Below are 9,026 nucleotides of genomic sequence, written 5' to 3' on the forward strand. Positions count from 1 at the left end.
CCCCATATCACCCCCCCCTCCCTTAATGCAACAACAAAAAATTAATTAACCGCCTTCCTCCTCCTCCCACCACCACCACCACCACCAGCAGCACCTCCTCCTCTTCTCCTCCTCCATGCAAGAGACTTCTCGCTCAAACAAAACACCCCGCTCTCGCTCCCCTCTCTTCTCCTTTTTTTTTTTCCCTTCCTTTCTTTCTTCCTTCTTCCTCCGTTGACCGAATGAATGGATTTCAGAGGAAGGTGGTGGAAAGAAAGAAAGACAGAAAAGACCAAACAACATGTGTGTGTATACACATACACACACACACACACACACACACGAGAGATGATCTCTCCAATGCCAAACCGGAGATGGGTTTTAATTGCAAGAACTTACAGGAGCGTCCCGGCACTGCTGCTCTTGCTGCTGCCTCCTCTCCTCTTCCTCTCTGCCTAGCTCTTCTTCTTGTTATTGTTGTGGAAGTTGTTTTGTGAGTCTCATGTGCTCCTTGCCAGGTCTCAGCAATGGAGGATCGCCATCTTTCCCTGCTTTTCCCCCCCTCTCTCTCTCTCCCTCTCCCTCTCTCTCTCTCCTTCACTGGTTTGCTGCAGCTGCAGATGACCTGAGATATCCGTCTCTCTCTCTCTCTCTCACTCACCCTCTGTGTCTCTCTCTGAATAATGAGCAACCAGAGGGAGAGAGAGAAAGAAGACAATCTCCTCTCCTACCACACAAAACGCAAGAGCACCAGGGGGTGCAAGAATCCTTTCTAACAACAACAACAACGTGTAGGGGAAGAGGAGGAAAAAGAGAAAGAAAAGAGAAGAAAAGAGAGGAGGAAAAGGCAAGAAGAAAGAGAGGGAGGGAGGTGGAAGAGGAGGGGGGAAAGCAAGCAAAGGAGAGAGATCCAGGAGGCAGACAGATGGAGGAGATGATGGTAGTGATAGAGGAGGAGGTGTTGAAGATGAAGGAGATTAAGAGGAGGAAGGTGGTAACAAAAAGTTAAGGTTTGGGACACTGAATCACTCACAGGCCAGGGAGGAAGAGAAGAAGGGGGAAAGATCTGAAGAGCTTCCCCTTCCAAGCTGTTGCCTTCACAAAGCTTCCTGTGCAGGAGCTCTCAGCAGCTCCTGCGATGCTCAGAGAGCTGCTCAGATGGAGCGCTCAGCTAGGTCATAGCTCTCTTCCAGCCATGGCAAAAACCGGTTTCTGCGTGCAGATCTGCCCCTGAGGTGATCCCTCAGACACATCCATCTAGAGGCTAATCTTCCCTGAGCAGGGTAAAGAACATAAATGGAGCTGGAGGTTGCAAAGTATAAAACTAGATCTACCACGTGGTTGGTGTTTAATCCCCCTTCCAGCTCGCATCTGATGTGGAGAAAGGACACTAGAATTGTCCATTTCTGGCACATATTTTGAAGTCTACTCCCAGTAATAAAGACAGTCATCTCCAGGTTTTTTATTTCTCACAAGCATTTAGGAGAAAAGAGAGCTTGTACTACTGAGCACCAAAATCACTTCCTACATTGGTGAAACGTTTTTGGCTGCAAAATAAAATAAATAATTCTACTTAAAATAACTTTTATGCCTTCCAACACCTAGTTGTCTGCTCCTTTGTGACTGATTATTTAAAACCGTGGAAACTAACATTCAAGGCTCACAAAGAAAGGTATCTTGGTGATGAAGGCAAGCAGGCAAAGACAAAGCGGCTGTACCCTGAATTTTTATGTAGTCTCGTTTCTATTAAGCATTGTGCCGAGCTACTTCTTTTGCTCGATACCCCTCCTCCCCCCTCCCCCTCCAATCTTTCTACAGCACCAGGTCAGATTCTTTCTAGGGTTATGTCTAGCACTGCAGAGGGGCGGGGGGCAGGCGGGGGGGGGGGGGGGGGGCGAGGATTAGGGGTTATGTGCAGACTCGGGAAATCAATACATGGGAGTGAGGCAAAATCAGTTTGAGCGCAAGGGCATGACTGGTATTGGAACATCACTGGGGTGTCTCAAGCCCTCCAGCACTGCAGTTTGCATGGTTGGAAGAGAGACTAGAACCACAAAGCTCCAGTTTGGGTGAAGGAGGATATCCCTCCTCTACTCCGAGGAAGTTTTATGTGAGTGGTGAAGCTGAGATGATCTTCTTAAAAGAGTCCAGATTTTACTGGCTCTGGTAGAGGTCAGGCATGTTAGAACTTCATTGTCTGAACTCTCTCAGCTCAGCTGAAGACCAAATGCAGAAATGCTAATAGCAATAAAATAACAAAAATCGGTCGCCCAGGTAATAGTCAAATATTAAACCCATACACTCTCTGATCTTACCATACGCAAGACTGCCGTGAATGCAAAGCATCTAGGCAGGATCTCTCCCATTAAATCTTCTCTTTCTTTGAGCCGTGCAAGTTAATCACTGAACAGGAGAAAGATCTTCCTCCTCCTCTCCCCTCTTCCCGCTCTCTCCCTCCTCGCCCCAAACAAGTGCTGTGAGAAATAGGAAGAAGAATAATATCTGGACAGAAGGAGCACTGTTGGATTGAGAGAATCCTGCTTAAGGAAAAGGGGAAAAAACATCAAAACCAATGATTCCTACTAAGACTACTGGTTTCATGCAGACAAATGAAGCGGACACCTCCTAAGAAGCTGATAAAAGAACATTAAGGAAAAGGGAGGGACTGTCTTTACGGCTGCCAGAATGTGCATGTGTTCTGCCTGCAATTTTCTATAAATCATCCTCTTCACAGGAAGAGAGCGCCTGGGCTTTGCAATCTTTGACGTACCATCAACGCCGAGGCAGATAATTCACCTCTTTGTCTCTCAGCATTACATTTTAAATTAAAAAAAAAAAAAAAAAAAAAAAAAAAAAGGAAAATAGAGCAGCTCCACAACCACAAATCCCCAAACACCTGACTTCTGACCGGCCACCCTCCAGGGAAACAATCCCATTTCAAAATGAAGGCTCTTGGGAGGAGTGGGCATCAAACCTCGGGGGGGTAGAGGGGGAGTGGGGGGCGGGGAAAAGAAAATGTATCTTTATGGAGGTAGCCTAGAAACGTTTTCCCGCCCTATCCACCCGTCCTTTTGGGGGGAGAGATGGGGGGGGGGGGGGTGTCCCTCCTGCGGCGGTCTCGTGGGGACCCTCGTGCTCCGGTGGGGAGCGCGGGTGCCCGGGCACCCAGTCGGGGTCCCGAGGAGGAGGTCGGGGAGGCCAGAGGAACCCCGGCGCTGGAGGGCAGTGCCGGGGGCTCATGGAGGGAGGCTTCTCCCTGGGGGTCGGGTGGTCCATAACTTCCTCCCGCAGTCTTTCTGCGACCTCCACCGTGCTCCGAGCGCCTCCAGGGAAAGCCACCAGGGACGTGGACACTCTGGGCTAGGACAGCCCCACCAAGAAGCAATCATCCGGGAAAAGAGACGGGGAAGCCTTCCCAGAGCCCCCCGTCTGGTTGCGCGCAGGGACCGGCACTTCGGCCTGCCAATTCCAGTGGAGGCAAAGCGGGCAAGTGCGGGGCGTGCAGGACCTTCCACGGGTGTTGGGCGGGCGGGGGAGGGCTTGAGCTGCGGGACAGTCCCCCTGGCTCGCCCCGCTACCGTGCCCAGCAATAAAGAGGTTAAACGTGCTGACATCTCCCTGGTCCTAATTACCCCGGCGGGTTAACAGTCCCGTTAAGGGGGAGGAAGGTAGTTGGCACCCAGCTGGGTGCTGGCGTTTGGGTCGCTGGGGGACGTTGGGGCGTAGACAAAGGCGCCGGCATCTCCTCTGCGGGACGGGAGTGGGGAAGCCTGGACGGAGCCCCCACCGTGGGGCTTAGCACCCCGCTCCCCAATCGGGGCTGGGGAGGGACGGGGGCGAGAGATTTCAGCCTCTGTCCGTCTTCCCAGCAGGGATTGTATCCCACGGCCGTGTAGGCTGAAGCCACAGGAAGGGGATGTTCCTGGTTTTAAATAAAAAATGAAACCCTCCCCATGGACCTGGGGTAGGTGGATGATGTTTCACCTTGTATCCAGGGAAAGGAGGGCTCGGGGTGGGGCAAAAAACATTTCCTTACCCAGAAAACCTGACCAACCTGGGCCTGCGCACTTCATCCTCAGGCCAGGTCTTTGCTGGTGTGCAATGATTCAGGTTTGCATGGCCCTGGCTGACACCCACATCCCCCTCCTGCAGCGACTGGAAGCCCACGGGGGCTGAACAGTGAGCCTCACGAAGGCAAGGCCACAGGCAGAGAGATGAGAAGACCACAGCAAGCTCAGGATGGTGCTATTTTGCCTTCCTCCCCCCCCTTTTTTCTTTTTTTTTTTTTTTTTTTTTTTCAGCCAAACCCATTTCTCCATGGGCTCTAATTAGCTCCTCAGGATGGGAAACTGCTACATTTAGCATGGACAGTGAACACAACCTTAGTGAGCAGGAGACATTAGGAAAGCAATGTGGAAAATAAGATGCTGAAGTCACATTTCTTTATACATAATCAACAGTGAGACAATGTTGTTAATGTACACTCACAGAAGTGAGTGTCTTCTTTTTTTCCTCCCCAATTTTGGAAGAGTTTCTTCCTTTTCCTTCAACAAGTTTGGGTGAATTTACTATTTATTCTCCATTTCTTCATGGCTATTTTATCCTACCAGAGCAAGGTTTCTCAGTCCTTGTGCAAGACAAGCACTGTATCAACTAACTGAAGAACTGAGCATCACTCCCTCTCTAGAATATTATGTTCTGCAGCTATTGAGAGAATTTAACTTTCCTATCTAAGAAGATTAGAAATGTGCTGTTCTGACCTTTACTCTGGCAACTCGCTTATTTCGTTAACCTCCAAGGGTTTCCTTATTGTGAAGGACTTTGAGGAGAAAGGGGTTGGTTGGAAGCAGAGAAATCCTATTCTGATCCATGAAAGACAAGGGATAGCTAAACAGCAAAATTTTCTTTTAGCAAATACTCTTACAGAGGACAGTGGATCCAGGAGGCTTTACATGTAAATAATCCAAATCTAGGCTCATAAGAACCCTTCAGAAAATTCTATTAAAACCTAAAACTTTCAGCCTGCTAATAAAATTTGGAATGTTTTATTTCTGGCAGAGCTTGGACTGAAATGTCCAAGAGCAAGCTTTTCTCTATAAGATCACCTTGTTATCTGCAAGGACACCTCACAATGTAGTACACGTGTTGCAGACCCATAGAAAGATACATTTTTATGTTGCTGGGAATACTTAAGTATACTGGTGAGGACCAGGCTGGATATTGGAAGTCACTTCCTTATCTGACTGATTGGTGTATAGGTTGCAACCGTTAGAAACACAGTTTTTGCTCCTTTGAGAAAACTGAATCCCTAGCAGTCAGATGTTTGAATGAACTCATAGTTATGTTTATAGTACCTGTCCCCAAGCTTCCTCAGAAACTCTACACTAGGACCAGGAGCCAAGACTTCACTTTACAAAGAGAACAGTCCTGCTCCAAAATCTTTTAATTTAGGCATGAGTCAAGAATATTTGGTATATGGTGCTGGAATGCTATGGTAAGCTTCAGGGTAGATTTGCTGGGTGCCACAGATCATCACTTCTCCAAGCTAAGAACATGCCTAAATAGTGCAGGCAGCAAAAACCTTGTGTTGAGACTCCAGTCAAACTCTCAGTAGAGTTAGTGAAAAAAATTCCTTCAGTGTTAAAATTAACTGGGTTGGAACTGAACAGAGCACATCCTTAATAACCGAAACAGGAATTGCAAATGGCCCTAGATCTTTACTAAGTAATTCATCAGTATATATTCTCTTTTTGATGATCAATTTGATTTAATAAAAGAATGAAATGTAGTCTAGTCAAAAGGGTGTTTTGTCCATCACCAGAAGACAGGCAAGTAACTGATTTTGGGGAAATCCATAACTACCATGATGAGGGTTTGCCAAGCAACTAAAGACACATCCTGACTTCGCTTCTTACTGTTAAAAACCAGTGACCATGAAGCTTAATTATATTAACTTTGCACTTTTGAAATCTTTAGAAGAAAAATATTCTTTGCTATAAGTGCAATTTTGGTTTTGTGAAATTCAGTCCTTCCAAAGACACAGCTGGATTTCATTTAACTTCCGTGTGGTTTTAGATGTAGTCAATGAGATTGAAACTGCAGTCACTTTACATCTGACTTTCTGGATCATGACAACTGTTTGCTGGTTAGTATAGAAACATTATATCCCAACATACTCACTTCTAAGATGACTTCAGGAGAGAAACAGTTTGATTTTGTCTTCAGAAGAGATAGGTACTAAGTGGTTTGTGAATTGTTTTTTAATTTATTGGTCAGATACAAATGGTTTGTGGCTATATTTACTGGTCATTATTCAGTGCCCCCACCCTGTATATTTTACTAGATTTATGCAATTCAATACAAAGCTATTCTTATTTGCATACCCTTGTAAAATGCATTTTCCTCCCTTTTTAAGGTCTAAATGCAACACTTGCATCTCTTAATATGTCTCTATAGCACTCCAGTATTTTTAAAACTTAAACTCTTAAATTCCAGTCAAATAATTTTTATTCTGTATGTCCTATTCAACCTGTGTAATATACAACCTCTGATAGATTTGAATTCCACTTCCTAGCCAGTATTTCTGGTATCTAATTTTTCTAGACCCACCATAAAATTGAACAAGGCCATCTCTGGCTTTGTAGGGAAGTGCCTGGTACTGCTGAATAATCTGTCTGGTATATGCAGTTTGATGACATTTTTATTGATACATTACAAATTTAGCCCAAGTCTCATTTTTTGAAGCAACTCCAGAAGGTATTTTCATTTCCCGTGGAAGCATTTCAGGCATAGTTGATTTCCCATCTTGCATGTCTTTGAAGACATAAAAAGGAAACAATGCATTTTATCTCCTACTTTTGAACTGCATCAGCCTACAGTTTACTTCCTAATGAAGTTGCCTCTTCTTCAGCTTTTGCTGAAGTCCCAGTTGTACATATGGGTCAATTCCAGTTCATTTTCCCTGTGAGCATAATGATGCACACTGCAGAAAGTTGAACACTGCTAAAGTGTGTGCCAAACTGTATTCTTCTAATACTGTCATTTGTTTTGGGCACACCTTTCCTATATGTGAACTTGTCACTGCTACTGCTAATCTGGAGATATTTCAACAAATGCTGTTGAAGACTTTTCTCATGCTCTTAACTTTGTGACCAACACAAAATGAAGCTTTTCCTCTTCCATCTGCTGTCCATATATCTATGTTAAAAGATTGATTTTTTTCCTACACCCATGTATTTATGGCACTTTTTTTTTCCTTTCAGTTCCACATCTCCACATGATCCGCCAAATCCTCAGCTGATGTCACTTGGCTGGCTTCATTGACTCCAATAGATAAACTGCTAATTTAAACCTTCTGCCTGGCTCATTCTTTCATCTAATTGGGTTAATAATCTTTACCAATTACTTTCAGTAGTTCAGATATTTCTCTTTTTACTTGTAGCTGTTGCATATTGAAATTACATGTTTTTCTTCATTGATGTTGTCACTATGATACATTGGTATCTCATAACGTGTTACTCTGTTTTTAAAGTTTACATTTCTTTTCTGCAACCCTTTCTGATCTCTCCAGAGCTATTCAGTTTCCTAACGCTCACCTTCACTTCCTATGTTTTAAACTGTAGCATTTTGCTGAGTTTCTCTGCATTAATTTATTTCAATATGGTATATTTCAAAGAAGCCTTTCTTCTGTAATATCTCATCTATACCAGTATTGTGCCATTTATGAAGATGTTGTTTCCAGTTTTCATATTTACGACTAGCTGTTTTGTTCTCTAGAACTGAAGAGACACCGTTTTCAATGTGAATTTATATTTACAATGCTCATTAAATACTGATCTAGTCAGAGGTGGGCAGTCATATTGTCATGAAAGATAACTGCCTATATAAGAAGGCAGGTACTATAGTGCAGATTTCAAAATATATTTCATAACCTATGGCCATTCTTATCTGTCTTGAGAATGCCCATAATAAAGTTTCTACACTTAACACATGGAAATGGCTTGGTGTTTTGCGTAGCACCATTTCAGTATCAGAATTTTCAAGCTCTTTTATGAAAACCTAGGCTACATTTCAACTTTCAAGGTGACGGGGTGGACCATGTTAATAGGGAGAAGGCAGGACAAAAGAAAGATACAAAGAACACAAAAGGAAGTCCATAAATAGTACTAGTACACTTGAAAAAAATCTTCACCTATAATTACAAAAACATTTCAGCATTCCATTGTGTCTTCAGAAAGGTAACAATTATTTATACATATCAGTCTCCATGTAAATGCCACCTGTCCAATCAATATATTAATATTTGAATTAATTTCAAAAGAAGATGGCAGAAAAAAAGCCATCATTTCCTCAGTAATGAACTAATTTATCTGAAAATCTGACAACTGCAAGTGGGTGGTACTCTTTTCTGTGTAGTCTTACAAAAGATATTGCTGCAATCAAGCTGGTACTTACTATTCTAATAGTAAAACATGCCGAGCATCAAAAGTTGATATGGAATGTAATGAAAAGTGATATGATTGAGCAGAGATTTAGCAGATATTTGAGTTATGTTATGTTAGCATGATTGCACACACATACACATGCACACACATGCACACACACACAGAGAGTTTAAACCCAGCTTGAAATAAAATAAAATTAAAATAGTAATAACAACAATAATAATAGTAAGAATAGAAAATACAAACAAGTAATGCACAGTGTGATTGCTCACCACCCACTGACTGTTGCCCAGTCTGTTCCCGCCTGGTGATCCCAGAGACCAGAGATTCCTGAAGCCACAGTCCCAGAAGCCAGAGTGAGCTTCAACCCAATCAACCCTTAACTATATATTGAGCATGACGTTATAGGATATGGAATATTTCATTGGACAATTTGGGTCTGTTGCTTTAGTTATACTCCCCCCCAGCTTCTTGTTTACCTGTACACTAGCAGGACATGCAAAGTTGAAAAGTCCTCAATTTCCTAGCAACATCTAAAAACATCAGTACATTATCAAAATTCTTCTCATATCAAATCCCATACTAAATCTAAAATACAGCACT

General features: G+C 43.5%; 1 protein-coding gene across 3 annotated transcripts in view; it reads right to left on the bottom strand.

Annotated features, from left to right (window-relative positions):
* ZNF462 (zinc finger protein 462) overlaps positions 1-564 on the bottom strand; it is a 94,516-nt gene extending 93,952 nt beyond the window's left edge. For all 3 annotated transcript variants that reach the window (XM_033009240.2, XM_033009238.2, XM_042787680.1), the window contains exon 1: positions 379-564. The gene's annotated coding sequence lies outside the window, so the exon portion shown is untranslated. The remainder of the gene's footprint in view (positions 1-378) is intronic.
* Between the last annotated feature and the right edge of the window lie 8,462 nt (positions 565-9,026).

This window comes from Tyto alba, unplaced genomic scaffold (assembly GCF_018691265.1).
Source record: "Tyto alba isolate M040663 unplaced genomic scaffold, T.alba_DEE_v4.0 Super-Scaffold_13, whole genome shotgun sequence".
In the NCBI taxonomy this organism is placed as follows: Eukaryota; Metazoa; Chordata; class Aves; order Strigiformes; family Tytonidae; genus Tyto; species Tyto alba.